Genomic DNA, 19,927 nt, shown 5'->3' with positions numbered 1-19,927 from the left:
GTGCATGACGTCATGGACCCTGTTCTTATTTGCCCATCTTTTCCTTTCTTTCCCCATCATTCCTCCTGCCGTCTCCCACTGGTCTCCCTTCTCTCGCCAAATAGTAATAGTTCCAAGCTCATTTCATGGTGTGTGTGTGTGAGTATGTGTATGTTTGTATGTGTATGATGTGTGTGTTTGTGTGTGTATCTTGCCAAATAGTAATAGTTCCAAGCTCATTTCATGGTGTGTGTGTGTGTGAGTATGTATATGTTTGTATGTGTATGATGTGTGTGTTTGTGTGTGTATGTGTGTGTTTGTGTATGTACGGTTTGTGTGTGTTTGTGTATGTATGATGTATGTATGTGTGTACATGTGGTTTTTGTGTGTGTTTATGATGTATGTGTATGTCTGTGTGTACATATGTGTGTATTTGTGTGAATGTATATGTGTATGTAAGTGTGTGTATATGTGTGTTTGTGTGTGTGTATGTTTAAATCTAGATTCTGCATCTAAGAGACAAACATGAGATCTGTCCTATTAAGTCTAGATTATTTAGCTTAGCATGATGATTTCCAGTTTTATTCCAGATCATATAAACTAATTTTGCCCTTCACAGCTGAATAAAAAAAACTCCATTGTGTATATATACCACATTTTTGATCCATTCATTCGTTAATTGGACATCTTAGTTTCATATCTTGACTATTGGAACCAATACTCCAATAAATGTGCATGTGCAAATAATTCTGTGGTGTATTAACCTGACTTCCTTTGGGTTATATATCCAGGAACCGCATAGCTGGATCGTGCTGTTCCAGTTTGATTGTTTATTTCCATAGTGGCTCACCAGTTTACATTCCCTACCCCAGTGACTAACTTTTGCCCTACATCTTTTCCAGCAACTACTATCGTTCATTCTCTTCATCCTAGCCATCCTGACAGGGGAGAGATGGACTCTGAATGCAGATTTCATTTCTGTTTTTCTGAGGACTAAAAATCCTCTTCTTTGGAGATTACTCATTCTCAAGAATTTTTAGAATAGAAAACGAACTATGACGATCACATAACTAAAAAGCAATAGCCAGGACTTGAACCCATAACTCTAGGCTCCCACAGGCAAAGATCCTTACAGTACACTAACACTAATCCGTCACTCTGTTGACATATTTTCTTGCTCCAGCCTACTGTCTCGCTGACTTGGCTGGCTCTATGTTTAGCCGATCTTGAGACAGGCTGGTTGCATCCCCTGATGCTGGCTTCAAGAAGGAAAAGCTCTGCTTGCCTCCGACTCAAAGAGAGATGCTCTCTCTTGTCTTCCTGCTGACTGTGAGAAGCTGAGCAGTTCCTCCAAGTTCATTAGATGTCCCTAATTGCTTAGAACACATCCAGCAAGTATGGCAAATGCAACTTAATTGAGAACTAATTAACTTGTTATAGTTATCTCATTATATGCCAATTATATGTCTAAATATTTCTTTCTTCTCAGATAAAGGAATAGAGAAGTCCGTAATAAAACTGGAACTCCGAATGAGAGAATTCCTGACCAGGTCCTGGGTAGACTCGAGCCTGCAGGAGCCGCAGGGAGGAACTGTGGTCCTGAAGTCGTCAAGCTCATTAACACAGCTTTAGAGGAAGACGTTCAAAGGCACTGGGCAGAGTTTTGACCTTCAGAAAAATTCTCTGTTAAATCTGGTGTGAAATGGAATTTGGCCTCAAAGTTCTAAGAGATGGGACCTGGCAAAGGCCCACCCAGCTTTTTTTCTAGCTGTTTAAGGTTTGGGCTTTTTATCCCTTTGTGTACTTTTAATCTGCCCTCTTCTGAGGAGATTCAAGGAGACCTTAACATGTGTCTGCCTGCTGCTATCGGGAGCATATTGCCAGGGTGGGCTCAGCATCCACCCAGCTCCCAGGTAATCACTGCCTTTTAATCTGGTTTCAGTGGCAATGTACTTGAACTCCTTCCTCTGCTGAGTTTCCAAACAAGCTCTTCCAAAAAAGAATCACCAGGGGTGGGACTTCTAAAAGTCACGTGCCTCCTGGCCAGTAAAAAAAAAAAAAAAAAAAAAAAAAGAGGAAAGAGAGAAGGCAGTGTATTCTCCGGCTGTTATGGTTTACTTTCTGCTCTGATGGTTCTTTCTCAAGCAGGTCCGTTGAAATCACAGAGAAAAAACACAGTTGATTTCTTCCCATCAGAAACTCCCATCAACATTCAGACCCGGCAGATAAAGGGAGCCAGATCCTATTCTCGCTGGCACGCCACCATAGGAAGTGATGAGCCAGCGAGCTTGGGCTGTCTTGTGGAGATCAGTTGACTCTGTGAGGGACGAGTGTATCCGGGTTTTCATCTTAATGAAAAGCAGGGATGACTGCTTTGAAACGCTCCACTTGATCCCCCAACCTTTCCAGTTTGACAGCTGGAGTGCTCTCCACATCATTGTGGCTCCTGTCTCATTACAGAACCTCCCAGATGCATGATTCCCATGGCTTTTCAATTCCTTGGGCCTCACAGTTGATGTGTATGCTCTGGCCCGATGGTGTTAGCACTGGGTGTAGCATCCTAGAGAGGAATTTGAATGCTGCCAAGGTACCAGGTCCATGGCAGGAGCTCCTTCCCTTCCCAGTCACCAAGCCAGATACCCAAACTCTCTTGCCCATATACGCTTCTATAAAAGAGTGTAGTAGGATTCCTTAGCTCTGGGATTCATAGCAACAACAAAAGAATTAATTAAAAATGATGAGTGTCCTCTGGAATTAAAAGGATAAAGAACTTACTCTACAGACAATTTAAACTGGGTGGAGCCCTCAAATTACAAATAACCCACAGTGAGCTCCCAATAGGAACCTCCAATTCCATCTCACCCTGAAAACACTGTGACCCACCAATTCAGTATCACTGGATACCTTCCAGAAACCTCAATCATCAGGGTTTGAGGAAATGTACTTTTCTGCCTAAGTTCTTCTGGGCAACTTCCACAGAGTCTGCAACTACTTTTAAATTTTATTTTGTTTTTAATTGAGTATGTATGTATGCACATATATGCGCGCATGGGTGCAGGCACTTGTAGAGGCCAGAGAAGATCCCCTGATGTGAGAGTTACAGGTGCTTGTATGCTGCCTCGCATGGATGCTGGGAACTGAACTCTGGGTCCTCTGCAAGAGCAGTACATGTTCTTACCCACTGAGTCATCTCAGAGTCCCCAGCTTGGCTGTTATTCCACTTGGGTCTACGCGGCAGGGACACGGTTTCTTTGTAACAAGCCCTTAATGTGCTACTCCTTGCACAAAGCACTCCATCTCTTCTCGGGCATTTGTTCAAAGTTCACTTTAAGTACCGAGTATTTATCAACTGTATTGCTCTGCAAAGCGCCCGCCACAGGTTGCTCATTATGGCTAACGGCTCCTTGGTCTGCTCCGCATGGCCCTCCAGCTCTACCTGGGAGTCTCCCCTGTTAGCGTTCTGTTCTCTTTGGTCAGCTGCCTCTCCCTCAGCCTGCATCCTCGTGACTGATGGCAAATTTCAGGTTCTCCTCCTGGAGGGAGGAGTGTTAACGACTGGCTTGGGACAGTCGTTAAAAGAGTCCCTCCATGGCACAGAGAGGTGGCGGAAGAAGCGTAACCCCGGGCTGCTGCAATGAGGTCGGGACAGCAGCTGTAGGGAGGTGTGGCTGTCTACTTCTAAATGGTTGTCAATCCTTGCTGCCCGCTGAGATCCCCTGGGGAGCACGGGGAAAAGATCTGACTTCTCTGTCCCACTTCAAAAGTCGCCATGGAATTGTCTCTCCCTACGGTTGTTATTGGCGCTGTTGAGGCAATTCCATAGGCAACCAGACCCAGGTGAGGTACTTTCTCCCCAGGTGAGGCAAAAAAGAGTCCACCAGGAAGAACTAAGATGAACATTCAGGGGGAAACAAATGTTAACCTCAAGTTCAAAGGATCAGGAGTAGGAAAGAAGTTCAGACTTAGAGCCGAGAGCTCAGAAAAGGAGCACATGGCTTCAAACAATGGCTAGAAGCGGGGGAGGATAAACCTAAGGGACACACATTGAATCAGAACAAAGGATATGGCATGTGAACGTGAGGATGTCATACCAAGACCCACCATTCTGCACAACAGACATATGGTAACAGCAACTAAGTAACTAAGAAACAAGAGCCACAATGATCCATAATGGTGGCTATAAGTGTATGGCCTGGTGGAGACACAGCTCAGTCCTGAAGGCCTGCGGTGTCCATAGCTCCATTGGTCAGCTTGATTTAAACTCCAAGGCAGGACCCGTGGGAATATGTGAACCCTGCTTAGAGCTATCGCCTGCCCTTCTGTCTGCGGTACTACAGTTTGAACCAATTCATACCTGTGCTTCACAGATCATAATGACAGATCTAATGGTATAAAATCACAGAGTGTCGGAACTAAAAGAAATGGCTTCATCCAACCGCCTGCATTACATCAAAATGAGATTCTTCCTTCCAAGGTCTTCGCTGTGCCGTTTTAAAGTCTCGAGCTTGTAATGGCAAGCAGAAGGAGCTCGCGTTTATTAAGAAGATAGAAGGATCATCAGTGCAGGGTGGCGCGAAATGGGAGTCAGTTGATCTTTTAGTCAGACTTTCTCAAATCTAAGGGAGTTTACAAATAATCTAAGACAGTGTGTGTTCAAATACATCCTTTGGCCACTCTACAGAATCTGACTCAGTAGGTCTAGAGTAGGACCCAAGAATCTGTATTCCCATGCAGGGTCCAGGAACAGGCTTTAAGAAATACCTATACAAGTAAAAGAATACAAACTGACTACTGAGCAATAGGGGGATGCTCCAGATTGGGAGTTTCAACCTCTTGACTGCCCAGTGAAATTATACAGGAAGCATTTTCAGGGAACACAGAGTCAGAGTACAAATCTATAATACCAGTGCCCAGAAAAACAAGGCAGGAGATCATAAGGTTGAGGCCAGGCTGGTTTCATAGCAAGTCTGAGACCGAGCTGAACGGCTGGACCACATTCTAGTAGCTTAAAACCATCTGCGACTCCAGTGACAGGGGTTCTGATGTGTTCTTCTGACCTCCAGGGGCACCTGGCACCCACGTGGTACACATTCTTACATTCAGGCAAAGCAATCATACACATAATTTTTTTAATCTATAAAGAAAAGAAGAAGAAGAGCAAAGGAAGAGAAAGGAAGAAAATACAGAGAGAGAAGCAGGGAGAAAAATAGCTGGGAAGGAAGCAAAAAAGGAGCTATCTGTAACCTGTGGTGAGGTAAGTCCTCTTGTTTTATTAATTGAGATAAAAGTCCACACAAATTTGCAAAAGTTTTAAGACAAAGCGACAGAAACTCTCAGAATAGACTGCAGTGGGGAGGAAGGTCAGAGAAGTGAAATTACTCAGGGGCCCTGATTAGCATCTGGGGCCAGGGGAAGGAGGAGCTTGGTTCCTGAGGGGCACAATGCAGGTGCTTCTGCTTTGATTAATAGATTAGGTCATAATAATCATTTTTCTGCATCTGATTTTATATCTAATTATGCATAAGCAGAGGAGATTCTTTCTAGAAGTCTACTTAAAGGCCAGGTTACTAAATTATTCCTGTGTTTAGCTACTTCAGAAGGAAGGAAGGAGGAATGGGTAGGGAGGGAAGGAAAGAAGGAAGGAAGGAAGGAAGGAAGGAAGGAAGGAAGGAAGGAAGGAAGGAAGGAAGGGTGGGAAAGAAGGAAAACAGGAAGGAAGAAAGAAGACAGAAGAAAGGAAGGAAGAGAAGGAGGGAGGGAGGAAGGAAGAAGGAAGAGGAAGGAAGGGAGGGAGGGAAGGAGGGAGAGAGGGAGGGAAGAAGGGTGGGAAAGAAGGAAAACAGGGAGGAAGAAAGAAGACAGAAGAAAGGAAGGAAGAAGGGAAGGAAAAGGAAGGAAGGAAGGAAGGAAGGAAGGAAGGAAGGAAGGAAGGAAGGAAGGAAGGAAGGAAGGAAGGATGATTCAATTACCCTTACCCAACCTGGAAGTCTGAACTGGCTCAGATTGCTTCTTTTTCCTCCATAGGAGCCATAACTTCCTCCACCTGGAAAGATCCTAAATGTGTTATCTATCTACTTTCCTTCCCGCTAGCCTTGGTGCTCCTGTTTCTTCTGAAACATTCTAACCAAATGACTGGTTTGGTCTTGGGTGGCACAGGAGGACTGGGCTGCCCCGCAGTGCAAAATGTCTGACTCTTGTTCCTTCGCCCTCTGACTCTTTCTGCTTCTCACCACTTCCTGAACGCTAAGCTTGTGTGAAATAGATTTGGTTTCTGCATTCCAGGTCTCTATTGAGATCAGGGACCTAGTCTTTTTCCTTATTTAGGGCAAAGCCTGCCCCCCTCAGAAGGCATCCTGGATTTTCTGATGGACCTGTTTCGGGAGAATGAAATTGACGTGTGCTGCTCCCTGGTCCCAGATTAGAGTCCAGAGGCATCGTTCTCAGCATCAAACTCCCCCCGGAGTATTTTAAGAGGCCAGCTGCTCCTTGAGTCCCTAGGGTTTGGACCTTTGCTCTCATGATTACCTGTTTAACAGCTGCCCAGAAGTACCATGACTAAGGCAGCAACCAGAATTCCGCTGACTCCTTAAAACCCCAGGAAAACATCACAGAGAAACACGGGCCTGCTAAGCAGGAGTTAGTGGGAAGACATACCACACAGAACACCCAAGAACTACGGAATTACTCCCCACCACGCTCCCACTCTAGTTATGCTGGGAATGGCAGCGAAACACCATGTCTATAAGAGGTAAACAATACTTTCACTTTAAAAATGAAAAAAAACCTGAGGCACAAAGAGAAACTACGTCATACCAACTGTTAAGTGGCTGCATCTAGCTGAAGACAAATCTGATTCTAAAGCCTTGCACCCTCGTTGATAATGGGTGTCCTTGTTTATCTGGCTCTGCAGTGATTAAAACATACTGCATGGCATCTCTATAATAATCTGGAAAACATACGTGTTTCATAAAAATAAAGAATATAAACATGCATGTGTGATCAATTCATACTGTAGATGTTTTAAGTGCCTTAAAATGTTTGAAAGGGCCAGGAGGGGTTACTCTCCAGTTGGTAAAGTGCTCGCTGTACCAGTGTGAGGACCCAAGTTTGACCCCCAGCACCCATATAAAAAGCTAGGTGTTGTGGGATATTTATACTGGGTGAAAATGTATGGCTGTGATTGATGTAATAAAGAGCTGAACAACCTGGAGTGATATTTCATGGTATTTTAATAAATAAAGCTTACCTGAAGATCAGAGAGTAAAACAGCTGCATTGGTCAGCCTTACAGACCAGGCAGTGGTGACACACACCTTTAATCCCAGTAGCCACACGAGTTTGCCATACAAACCAGGCAGCAGGGTGCATGCTTTTCATCTCAACCCTAGAGAGGACTATAAGACAGCTCTCAAACGCAGTCTCATTCTGAGGATTCCTGAAGGCAGGATCACTCTTTTGGACTGAGGTAGAGGTAAGAACCAGTGGCTGGCTGTTTTGCTTTTCTGACCTTCAGATTGAACCCCAATATCTGTCTCTGGGTTTTTATGAATCACGCTAAAGTGACCAATAGCTCAGCTCATTTCCAAAAACAGAGAGAACTTTAGGAAGAAGAGAGGTGGAGAGATGTCAGTAAGCCTTGAAGAAGTTGAATATACGGTACAGAGCCACACAGCAGAATGTAGATTAATAAAAGTAGGTTCATTGGAGTTACAAGAGCTACTTGGAGACAAACCTAAGCTAAAGGCCAAACTTTGATAACTAATAATAAATTTCCAGGTCATTATTTGTGGGCTGGCAGTCCTGACAGAAAAAGTACTGCTACATTTTATGCCCAACATATGGTATATAAATCCACATAGGGTCTTGGAAAGCTGGGGAAAAAAAAAGTTCTGAACACAGAGTTGGGTATGGCTTCCTGGCAACCACCAGGTAGGCCCAGTGCTTATGGATACAGAGGCATGGCTCATTTGAGAGTCCCTGCTGTGAGCAGCCAATGTGCTACTCTGCCATGGTACAGACACAGCAGCTTCTCAGAGCCGGGACAATTAGGTGCAGCTCCTGCCACTGCCTGCAGGACCTGAAGGGGGTCAAGCCAGCCACCAGCATCATGTGCTTAGCAACCATACAGCAGCCACAGAAATGTTGTGGATGCACACACACACACACACACACACACACACACACACACACACACGCCAGATCCAGGTTAAAAAAAAACCCTCTGAACAGGTTACAATGTGCTTGAAAATATGCGTAAGTGCTAAAGTAAGGGGAAAATGAATATAGTCAGTCATAAAAGGTAAATTAATAAATTAAATAGTTTAAAAATAATAAAGGCTTTAAAGAAAGAGTAAAGTAATAATAATACTACTAAAAGCTACATAAGGATGTGAAATACACAGGGTACTTAGATCCTGTATGTTGCTTTGTTGAATTTAATTTTTTGAATACTGATGAGCAAAGGGCAAACGCTGCTGAGAGACATTGGATTGTAGAAAAAAACACTAAATTAAATCAACTTATATATTTTAAGAAGTCTTAACTTCAGAATGGAAGTCAGGAAATACATTGCATTAGGGAAAAAGTTATCCCTTTGTTTCCACAAAAAAAAACCCAAAGCTATGAATTTCTTCAAAATTAATAAAGATCGAATTTGTTTGGGGGAGACTTCCTGAAAACCATAGCTACAAAGATGACGGAAGAAACCAATAAAAACTACAAGATACATGACATATACACTGATCACTCTGCTATGGGAACGGATCAGAGACTGGATGAGACATGATAAATCTTGTTGGTTACAAAGTCCTCATGAGTTATTATTACACACCATCCTTTGATATGGTGTGGCTGGAAATTTATACTACAGTTTAGTTATATACTCCAAATGTACTCATAAATTTGACAGATGTCTTTTACCTGCTTAAACACAGAGCACAGAATCATCGTTAGCTGATTTGTGCACACCACACATTCCAGACTTGTGTTAATACAGATATATGTGTTACCTTCAAAAGTCTGTGTGTTTTCAGAACAAAAGGACCAGACGCCAGTGAAGACAAGTAGCCCAGGTGATCTAGCCTTCAGAATGCCTCTGTTGTAGTTTCCTCAAAAATCTGCACCCACAACTTCAAAGCTGCTAGCTAAGATGGTTCAGACCCACAAACCACTCTAGCCAGGACTTAAGATAAGCCCTGTACTTTTCCATTACACAGAGACTAGACAACAAATGATGTAGCTAGCTCTTCCAGGACTTAACCATTATTTCTGTTTTCTCCTAAAGATACTGTTGCCTCAGACAAGAGACAAGTAATCATAAGAATTTGACACCCACATTCTCAAGAGCTGGGGGTGGGTAGTTTTTGGTCATTCAGAGATTTATGGATATTTGTCATCATTTAGGGGAGTTTATTACAAATTGTTACTGGTCATAGTAAGGGAGAAAACTAAGCAAGGGAGACTGGACTGATGGATTTCTTTTGGAAAAGAAAAAGGGGAATATAGGAATGATAAGATAAAAGGGTAAATTAATGAATCTACTTTCAAACTAACAAAAAACTATTAATCTCAAATATTTTACACTTTTATGGATTTTTGTGCACTAGTACAAATTTATGGTTATTTTTGTTACAGCATACTATATATATATAGTATATATATATAAACATATATATATTTATGTTTCTACTCTTGTAAGGTATTGTATCTATGCAGCTCATTTTAAAATGTAATGTGAAGTTCTAGTCCTTGAAAGCTATTATTACAAACATTTAAGAAAGGCAGGTTAGAAGTTAGTATAATGATCAAACTTGTAGTCATGTTAGGAATGTTTTCATGGTTAAACAGATATATTTTAGATAGATAGATAAATAGATAGATAGATAGATAGATAGATAGATAGATAGATAGATAGATAGACTTCAAACACTTCAGATATCTACAGAATATGGTACTTCAGATGCTTCAATAACACAAGGCTTTTCATGACAGTGAGAGATGTCTGTTGCTGGCAGCACCAATCTACTTCAGAAAAGAATCATAGGCATTGAAGAAAGTCCATATAGTTTGCTTTCAATATGGCAAATCTAGCCACCAGGCAAGAAACTCCCTTGCCTCGGCTGTTGACAGTGCGCTATCCAAATTGAACGATCAGAATACAAAAGAAAGCAACTGCTGAACCTCATCAAGATGATATAAGACAGTCCTTCAAAATTTCTGCTTCACAGAAAAGTCTGTCAGATATTCTAGATCTGTTAAGTCAAAGATGGGTGACCCAACATTATAGAGGAAACTTGGGTGACTGTCCAGACAGCCTGATGTTTCTATAGCTTGGGAAGGTATTTACTCTGCACTTCCTGTTTACTCAAGTAATATTTTACCTTTGCAGGTTTCTGGTAGGGTTGAAGACAAGATAGATATAGTTATAGTTTTTCTTGTTTCAAGATTTAAAAAAACTCACAAAAGAAATGCAAAGTCTATAAGGTGGAGAGACATAAAAGCTTAAGCTGTTTATCTAAGAGAATATTTTAAGGTCTAAAAAGATATTTTTAGGAGGGTAATACAAGTTATAAAAGAAAATGATTTAGGTATAAAACTTTGGATTCATCAAGATAGTATAGATAATAGAGTATTTTCTCCGAAATTGCCAAATACGCAGGACTAGACATTGTGAATGTAATTCTTACCTGATAATTGCTCTTATTATATATAGTTTTACTGTTAAATTCTTCCCTTTTTATTTATAGAAAAGGGGGGAGTTTTACAGAATGTTTGTTTACACTGTGTGGAGATGTGTCACTGTGATTGGTTTCATAAAGAGTTGAATGGCCAATAGCTAGGCAGGAGAGAAGAGGTGGAACTTCCAGGCAGTGAGAGGACCTCTGAGTGAATCCAGGCATGATAGAGACACAGCCATACACTGAAGAAGTCAGACATATAGTACAGAGGAGAGGTAACCAACACATGGCAGAATATAGATTAATAATAACAGCTTAATTTGAATTATAAGAGCTAGTTGGGGACAAGCCTAAGCTAAAAGTCAAACTTTCATAATCAATAAGAAGTCTCCAGGTTATTGTTTGTGGGCTGGCAGTCATTGTGGGTGGCAGAGAGACACAGGAAAATCGCTGGGGCTACTCCAGCCAAACTATTGAGTTCCACATTCAAGGAGAGAACTTGTACCCAAAATAAATAAGGTGGGAAGTGATTGAACTTCTTCAATCACATTTGACATGATTCTTGTCCTGCGTGCATGTGCATACACACACACACACACACACACACATAATTATTTAAAATACAAACAACCAAACAACAAAGCAATTTCCTGGGCCAGAAAGATGGCTTAGGCAGCAAAGCACAGCCACCAAGTTTGACAGCCTAGGTTTCAGCCCCAGGACCCACATAGTGGTGGTAGATGGCCCGCGACTTCCATGGCGCTCATGCGTTCAATACATTTGTTCAAAGGGAAGCTTACCAGCTCTTCTCTACCCACAGAAGGACATCTTCTGAGAGCACAGATCTCTAATTCCATTCGGTGCCTTGGTGGTTAGACAGAGAACAGAATTGGTCTTTCAAGCCGTAACTTAGGGAACAGAGGGAAGTTACAAAGGTTGGGCCTAAACTAAGGTAGGATTTCACCCCTAGAGCCAAGGACCCCTGGGGTCAGAGAATCCTAAAGTAATGACCAATGGCAAAACCACCTCGGGGCAAAGGTCTCAACCCAAGATTATTCTAGAAGAGAAGCAGAACATGAACTTGGTACACGCTCAGTCCCCTTTCTCTTACAAGGGGCACTTTCCATCTTTTTGTGGGTGTTTTGGAGCTGCTGTGCTCTCTGAGAAGCCCTTAATATGGCTTTCGCTTTTAGATGTTTTGACAGATGTCTGATCAACTCAGAACGAGCCTAGTGTTCCTTTCAGTCAAGCCTGTTTTCTAAAGGCAAAAATTGGTGAATATTGGAAGGACGGCTTCCCTGAGTGAGTGCCCCCTGCTATGTTGGACTTTGTAATTTTGTGAGAGACAGCTCCATAGAACCCATGACTGTGCAATGTTCTTGGACTTCCTGGATTCAAAGGAAGAAAATTAAATACCTGCCTTTGAGCAGTACCCCAACGTCATCATTAAACACTACAAACAACCCCCCTAAGTGCTATGGGCTTCTCAGATGAGGAAGTTGGTGTGTGTTTCATTGTGAATTACTTCACTGTCACTGTGTGGTCAGCCAAAAGACAATGTAAAGTTATAGATGGCCCTGGAGAGATGTCACAGTGTTCCAGGCTGGACAGGCTGCATTCCAACAGACCTGTGCTAAAACTCAGTATCCTAGCTCCGGCAGTCAGACAATGCCGTGGGGGTATTCTGGGGCAGGCTAGACAGATTTAGGAATAGAAATGCTTTCCTCATGGTTTTGGAAGTTATATATCTGAAATCACAGTGCCAGTATGGCTGGGTTCTGGTGCTAAGTAATGTTCTTTCTGGCTTATAGACTGTGACCTCGATGTGTCCTCACACAGCAGAGACAAAGAGAAGGAAGTAAACTCTCCAGTGATATCCCGAAAAGACACAAATCACATCATGAAGGCTCCATTCTCCTGACCTCACCTAAATATCATCTCCCAGAATCCCCACTGTCCAATACCATCACATGGAGGGCTGGGGCCTCAACACAGGGGTTGGGGTGGGATTCAGTTAAACACGCTATTCTTTAGCTGGGGCCTGATGGGGGAGAGGCTCATTCCCTTTCTGAGTCTCAAATTTGTCAAATATAGTGAGACTTCTTAGATATTTGTCAAAATTATCTGAGCTAAAGAGTATAGACCTCTCAACATGGGACATGCAGGAGATGTTGGGATTCAGGAATTATCCTGCTTGTCACCTGGCAGGATGCATTCAGGCAGTACCCTGGCCAGCCCACAACTGCTACGTCACTACGTAGTCTGTACACAGGCACAAAAGGTCCCTTTAAGAGACAAGCTCTGCTCATTCTCTCACTCTTTCCGGATGGTCTTCTAAGGAGGCAAGTAGGTCTTTGCCTGCCTCTCTGTCTCTATCTCTGTCTCTGTCTTTCTCCCTCTCTATCTCTCTCCCTTCCCTTCCCCCACACTCTTTATATCAATAAAACTCCCCACTAAGCTCTGTCTGCATGGCATATATGTCCCTCTCCCTTCCCTTCCCCCACACTCTTTATATCAATAAAACTCCCCACTAAGCTCTGTCTGCATGGCATATATGTCCCTCATCCGCCTTGGGCTCTTGCCTGCAGTGGTTTGGACCCACCCGCCACCAAGGTCTCTCTCCCACAGAATCATTACAGGAGACACCTTAGATTTATTTCTACCCTCCAACAAGCCACTTCATAGACAGAAGCACCATCTGAGCAGGCTATAAGAACAGAACTGCCCTTCCGTCTGCATCTCCCATACCCTGGAATCACAGAGCATCGCTCAAATGCCGTTTATCTGATACCTCTCCACTGCAGCTACTGAGTGCCATTTCCCCCATGCCGTCTAGAAATCCTACAGATGGAGCATGCACCTGATGATATAGTGCTGGGATCTGAATAAAAAGTGTCCTCTGAAAAGGCTCACATGTTGAAGGCTTGGACTACAGCTGGTGATACTACTGGATAATGATTGGATCATAAGGGTGCCCACTCCATCAACTGTCTTATCTATTAGTTCATAGCTAGCAGAATGGGCTGATAAGGGCTTCTCAGCAAAAAGTGAGCCCCCGGGGCATGCCTTTAAAAAGTGTATCTTATCTCTACTTCCTCTCTGGCTCTTTCTGCTTCCTGGCCACCAGGAACTAGGCAGTTTTCCTCCACCACAGCTTCCTGTCATTGTGTCTGTGCATTCCACAAACCTAAGACAATAGAGACAGCTGACCATGGACTGAGCCCGCTGAAACTGTAAGCCAAAAAACAAAAACAAAACCAACCAACCAAAAACCCTTCCTTCTTTGTTTATCCTAGGGATTTTGTCACTACAATAGAAAGCCAACAGCTACCACACATTCAAAGACTTTTGAGGAAAGGTGGACTTTGGGGGACCACATCCACGCTCTTGCACCTGTACCAGCCTTTAATCCCAATGCCCTGAGCTCCCTCTCCAACATCAGTGCTAGGACCACATCCCCATAGATGGATTTAGGTTGACCCTCAAGTCTCCTCTCAACAGGACGTGTGTGATATCACCCCCTTAAAAATCCGAAAGATTTCTTTCTTTCATGTTCAGGGTTAAAAATTTGGAATACTACCAGGGGTAGGCATGCATGAATACACCATGGATCTCGGCTTAGACAAATTTACTAGATTTCAGAGTCTTGTTTCCACTTGAAGAGTTGTTTGATGGGTTGAAAAGCATATGATTCATATGTTTTGCATTCATTAGTATCATTTCTGTGTTGCCAAATGCATAATTTTGACTCACAGTTCCCACTGAACCCATAAGCAAGAGGATCTATTTTATCATTTCATTTTACCCACTGCCCCTGCTTCCGTGTTTCGCAGCACCGTGTCACAGGTAAAACTGCATGTGATTAGATGTGGGGTTGAAGTGGTGAGGATTAGGAACCCAAGGACAAACCTCAGGAAGGAAGGTGCCCACCACCAAGTGTGGTGGAGGTGTTTCTGCAGAGCAATGGCCTCAATGGGATGTTCCAAAGCAGGCAAAAGGAGGCCACGTTTTCTAGAAAGAAAAACACCCTTCTGTGATGCCAGTGTTTAAAAATCTTTCCTTAGGGTGCTAGGACCTCCGACTCAATGTTTGTATTTTCGCTTAGTAGGTTTGAACAAAACGTATCCCCCCCCATAGTCTACCCTTACTTTATAAGAAAGCCCCATCACAAGTAGGCAGCCCACAGAAACAGTACAGGAAGCACACAGGGCCTTCGAGTCCTTTACATGGAAGCCATGCCAGCCCCGCACTTGATAAACCTTTGATTTCTCTCGGCTGGATACTTCTTTGTAAGCTTCATTGAGAACAAGATGCATATAAGAGCTGGTTTTCCCTGTTAAGACACTGTCAGTCAGGTTCCGTCAAGAGAGAGCTTGTGTTTGGTGACATTCAGCCTCAGGGATAAATGAACCTCCCCCAGGTTATTTAAACCTTCAGAAGTTCAGGTGTATCGTTAAATAACCGAGATTCTGATGATGAAGGAGAGGAATCAACTATTCTTATGTTTTTTGGCCTAAGAAGTTGCACAGGCGCATGGTAAAGGCTTAGTTCGGTGGGTTTGGATCTTGGGCTAACACAGTAGTGCCTCCCACTCTTCTGTTTAGGTGCAAGGTGACACGGGGGTCGGGGATGCAGAGGGTGGCTCAGAAGTGAAGCACATGCAGACATTTTCGGCATGTGAGGTTGGGGGTAAAAAGCCTCTCAAAGAGGGAAGGAGCACAAGCCATGGGAGGGCACTGGAGCCAGCTTGCTCTCCTGGCAGAGAGGGAGAGTATCGCAGGGTGTTGAGGAAATGGGATATACACAGGCAGGGATTCTGAGAAATATACTTGGTCAATTCCAGTCCCTAGAGGAAAGGACAGAGTGTGAAAGGGAAGAAAAACATCGGCTTTGCAATAGACTTTATGGAGCTGTGGGTAGGAAGTGGAGGAGTAAGGAGTTATGTTTGGAGTGCAGATGGCATATTCCAATGGAGATGTGACATAAATGATTGACTCTCTGCAACTGAAAGTCACGGGCAAAGTCAGGCTGGAGATCTAAATGTGAGGGTCCTCAGCACATAGATGGCATCAAAAACCTCAGAGTCCCAAGACGACAGCGTCAGACGGACACACAGTTACAGGATACTCAGGGACGCAGCTCTGGCCAGAAGAGAAACAAGAGCCAAGGATCCAGAGAAGAACGGGATGTCTTAGATGAAGTGGTTGCTTGGAAACCTGGAATCAGGAGAGTGTGACCTGAGTAGATGCGGCTGGGAAGTCATCAGTCCCGCAAGATACGGAGCAGTTTCCTTTGAGTTGAAACAAGCCTCACTGGAGAGAGATTCCTTAAGACTCAGGAAATAAATAACTCACAAATCTCAAATCCCTGAAACTTACCAAATTCATAATGTTCCTTCCTCTAAATATATAAGCATTTATAGAAGCATATATATACATATATATGTATGTATATACATACATTTATATAAGCATATTTTAAGGACTGGTGGGGAAAGACACATCACATGCAGGGTTCCATCTTCCATGCTTGGACAAACAAGCCGACGAGGGCTTTTGGATGATATGACTACTTTTGAGTGGTCCAGGCTCCTGTACATAACCCCATAAACTCATCATTGGTTCACCAAGCCAGACATTGATAGAATCATTACACTGTCTACAGTCCATTAGGCCTTTATAGACATTTGTTTGTGTCTCCCTAGGAAACCATCTCACACAGCAGGAGGTCAACACGGGCCTTTTGAGGAACCGTGAGGATGGGGCTGTTTGGGATTGTCAGGAAAAATGCATGAGCATAAGAGACAGAATCCATTCAAGGACATTACTACAAAGAGGACAAAAAAGAAATAGGCTATGATCTTTGCCTGAAGAAACTGAGTGTCCAATAGTTTATATAATGATAGATTATAGCAGGAGGCAGCCTTTCAATCCATCCACCCCGAGGCTGACTGTCACCGAACCCCATGTTGTCTTCTTTCCCGCGGACCTTTTACAAGTTTCAAGTTGGTCTTTTGTGCGGGCTTGCTTTCTCCAAGTTATAGGAAAGAAACTAAATTCTCTGGTTATGGTCTCAAAGCCTCTTGTCAAAAGGGGACTTCTTATTGGAAAAGGGATGATACTAGACAGAAGTGGGAATGAGGCCTCGGGCTGGTGTTTATAGCTTCAAAAACAAAATCCTTCACTAATTCCCTTCCATAAGCACCTTCACAGAAGCGGAACTTTCAAAGAGAGGAGAAAGGGGAGGAAGATTGACACTCCCTCCTTCTGATCATGGCAGGTGAATAAGCCAGCATTTTGGTGGATGGATCAACTTCAATGGAGGCGCAAATCTAAACCAGTGGAGAAGAAATAATTCCAAAAGTGAGCGCACCGTGAGTCAGTCAACCCAGCATGGAGATGGGGATCAGAAGGCTGCTCCATGTCTTCACTAAGGACATCTGATAGCCTGACTGACCGGAGCTTGGGACAAGAGTTTGGCCATTAGCTCGCTTCTAAACAGATACTATGGATTCAAATTAGAACCAAATGCCGTATTCCCACAAAGCAAGCTGAGGAAGGAGATGTGGTTTGAATTTCACTTCGAAATAAAAAATTTTGGATTGTCATTCCCAACACCAGGCATGAAATTCTTCAGTCCAGAGCTCCCCAGGAGTTGGGCTAAGGTCTTGTTAAGGCTACATGCTTGTCTCCACTCCCTCTTTAGCCCAGTTATTCAACCTTCTCACTGATGTTTGTCACCATAAAAACTACCATATCATTATCTGCTCCTGGAAAACCCAGCGTCCTCATTAGGGTTATCACTGCTGTGATGGAACACTGTGACCAAAAGCAGGTTGGGGAGGAAAGGGCTTTATTTGTCTTACACGTCCACATCATAATCCATCACTGAAAAAAGTCAGGACAGGAACTCAGACTCCTCCTGGAGGCGGGAGCTCATGCAGAGGCCATGGAGGGGTGCTGTTTGCTGGCTTACTCCCCACGGCTTCCTTGCCTGCTTTCTTATAAACTGTAGGACCACCAGCCCAGAAGTGGAACCTCCCACAATGGCCTGGGCCCTTTCCCACCAACTACTAATTAAGAAAATGCTCCACAGACTTGCCTACAGCTTGATCTTATGGAGACCTTTTCTCAGTCGAGGCTTCCTCCTCTTAGATGATTCTAGCTTGCGTCAAGTTGACAAGAAGCTAGCCATCCTGCCCCATGAGGAATAATTCTACTGGAAGGTCATAGAAAGAGGCAGTGACGGAGGCTAGGGAGGAAACCTGCTGACGGCTGGCTGTTCGTGACTCCATTTTGAGTGGTAGGTGGGCTGTGAAGAGCCTCTGGCATAAGATGAGAATCCAATTGTTAAACCTTTTATTCTTGATAAGCTGGGGATGGCATGCTGGTGGAAAGGAATGGTGTAGCTGGTGCAATTTATCAGAAATGTGTCCTGGAGGGGTGTGGAGATATGTCTTGTCCAGCATGGTGTGATCCTGGAAATCTGATGAGTGTGACCCAGGAATGAACAAGTGACAGACACTGAAGAAATGACAGACACACACACAGAAAAGCTGGGATTCAGTAGGCTGTGCTTCCTCTAATGGAGGGTACCTACTACACAACCCAGAAACTCAGCAATGTTATGATATACAGCACAAGGAGGGGCTTAACTAATCTCTCAGTTCGAGATCTAAGAGAGCAATCTCAGTCTGTAAACATCCAGGGGGAGGAATACATACATCTGCACACTCTGTCAACATCTGCACATGGACCAAGGGAAGGCTTTGCTTTCTTGTGGGTCTTAGGCATGCATGGGGGTGCTCAATATGACATGGCCATGATCATGTCAACAAGACACATTCTCTCTGGACTTCATTGGCTTTCCACAGGGCCATAACACCAACGACAGTGTATTGATAAGCACCATTTATATTTAGAAAAATACTTAGATCAGCAATTGAAAGGCAATTGTGGGAGCCACGAGACCTTCCTGGCACTTAATAAAGAGGTTTTTATAGCCTCAGCTGGGAAGAAAGAAGAAGAGATAGGTTCAGGACTTCATGGTAAGAGAAAGTGAACTCCTGGAGCTGGAGAGATGGCTCAGAAGTTAAGAGCACTGCTGCCTTCCAGAGGACCCAGGTTTGGGTCCCAGTGCCCACCCTGGGTAGCTCACAAGTACTCCAGTTCCAGAGAATCTGATTCTCTTCTCTGGCCTCCTAGAGAACTGCATGCACACTGTACACATACCTATACCCAGGGTGTGTGTGTGCACGCGCGCATGTGTCTTTTGAGAGACAAAAAAGAAAATATCATGAGAAGTACAACCTATACCTTGAGCTCTGTGATGTCAAGCTCAAGGACCTAAAGAATGAATGAATGAATGAATGAATGAATGAATGAATGAATGAATAGGAGCAAGTGATGACTAAATAAATAGACCAAACCTTTAACGCTGAAAATATTCAGGCAGATATTTCTACAATTTTGAGTCTGCAGATTCCTCTGAACTCTCTTAGCCCTCAGGAAAATCCTCACCCTCACTGATATGGTTTAGGGCTCAGTGAAGCCGCTAGTTCCTGACAAGACATCGTGCATGTGTCTCCTTCTTGCCATTAGGGCTGTTATTTTGTCTAAATTACCACATAACCTGCTGTGGACCAACTGTGCCTGACAGAAGGAGAAAGTCCACACCACCCCAAAACTGCAAGCCTAGCCATCCTGGGCCAACAAGACCCAGGAATTATTCATTAGTGCTGATCAATAGGGTCAGAATTTAAGACTGGATAGGGCAGAAGGGTTATTGATTTGAGATTTCTCTTCCAAGATCCCTTCTGTCAAAGACCCCAAGGAATGATGCAAAGTGGCTGGGAGGCCGCCGTCTAAAAGCACAGAACTCGTGACAGTGAAAGCAAGGAGAGCTGAGGTGCTCAGCCTTCCAGCAGAGACACTGGGAGACACCAGGCTCCGGGAAAAGCCAGCACATTCAGTGGATGATCTGCCGTTCAGTGCAGTTCAGGGACAATGTCGTTCCCTGGGGCCAGAGATCATGGCGCCAGAATATCACTGTCTTCTGCAAGCCAAGGCGGTAGGAGGGGCTGCTTCAGAGCTAAGCTTCCTGAAGGCAGTGAGCATGGTAGCACCAGGAGCAGTAAAATACTGAAGCCAGATGGACACAAGGACCACAGTAAGGATCAGGGGAGGAGCACAACCCAACATAATCCGACCCACAGGGAGTTCAGAGCACCATGGAGAGGAGTAAGAGGACATTGGCTTTTGTTCCTCTGAGACT

This window comes from Microtus pennsylvanicus, chromosome 18, assembly GCF_037038515.1.
Source record: "Microtus pennsylvanicus isolate mMicPen1 chromosome 18, mMicPen1.hap1, whole genome shotgun sequence".
NCBI classification, from domain to species: domain Eukaryota; kingdom Metazoa; phylum Chordata; class Mammalia; order Rodentia; family Cricetidae; genus Microtus; species Microtus pennsylvanicus.
The sequence above is the reverse complement of the archived record's forward strand: the minus strand, read 5'-3'. Positions refer to the sequence as shown.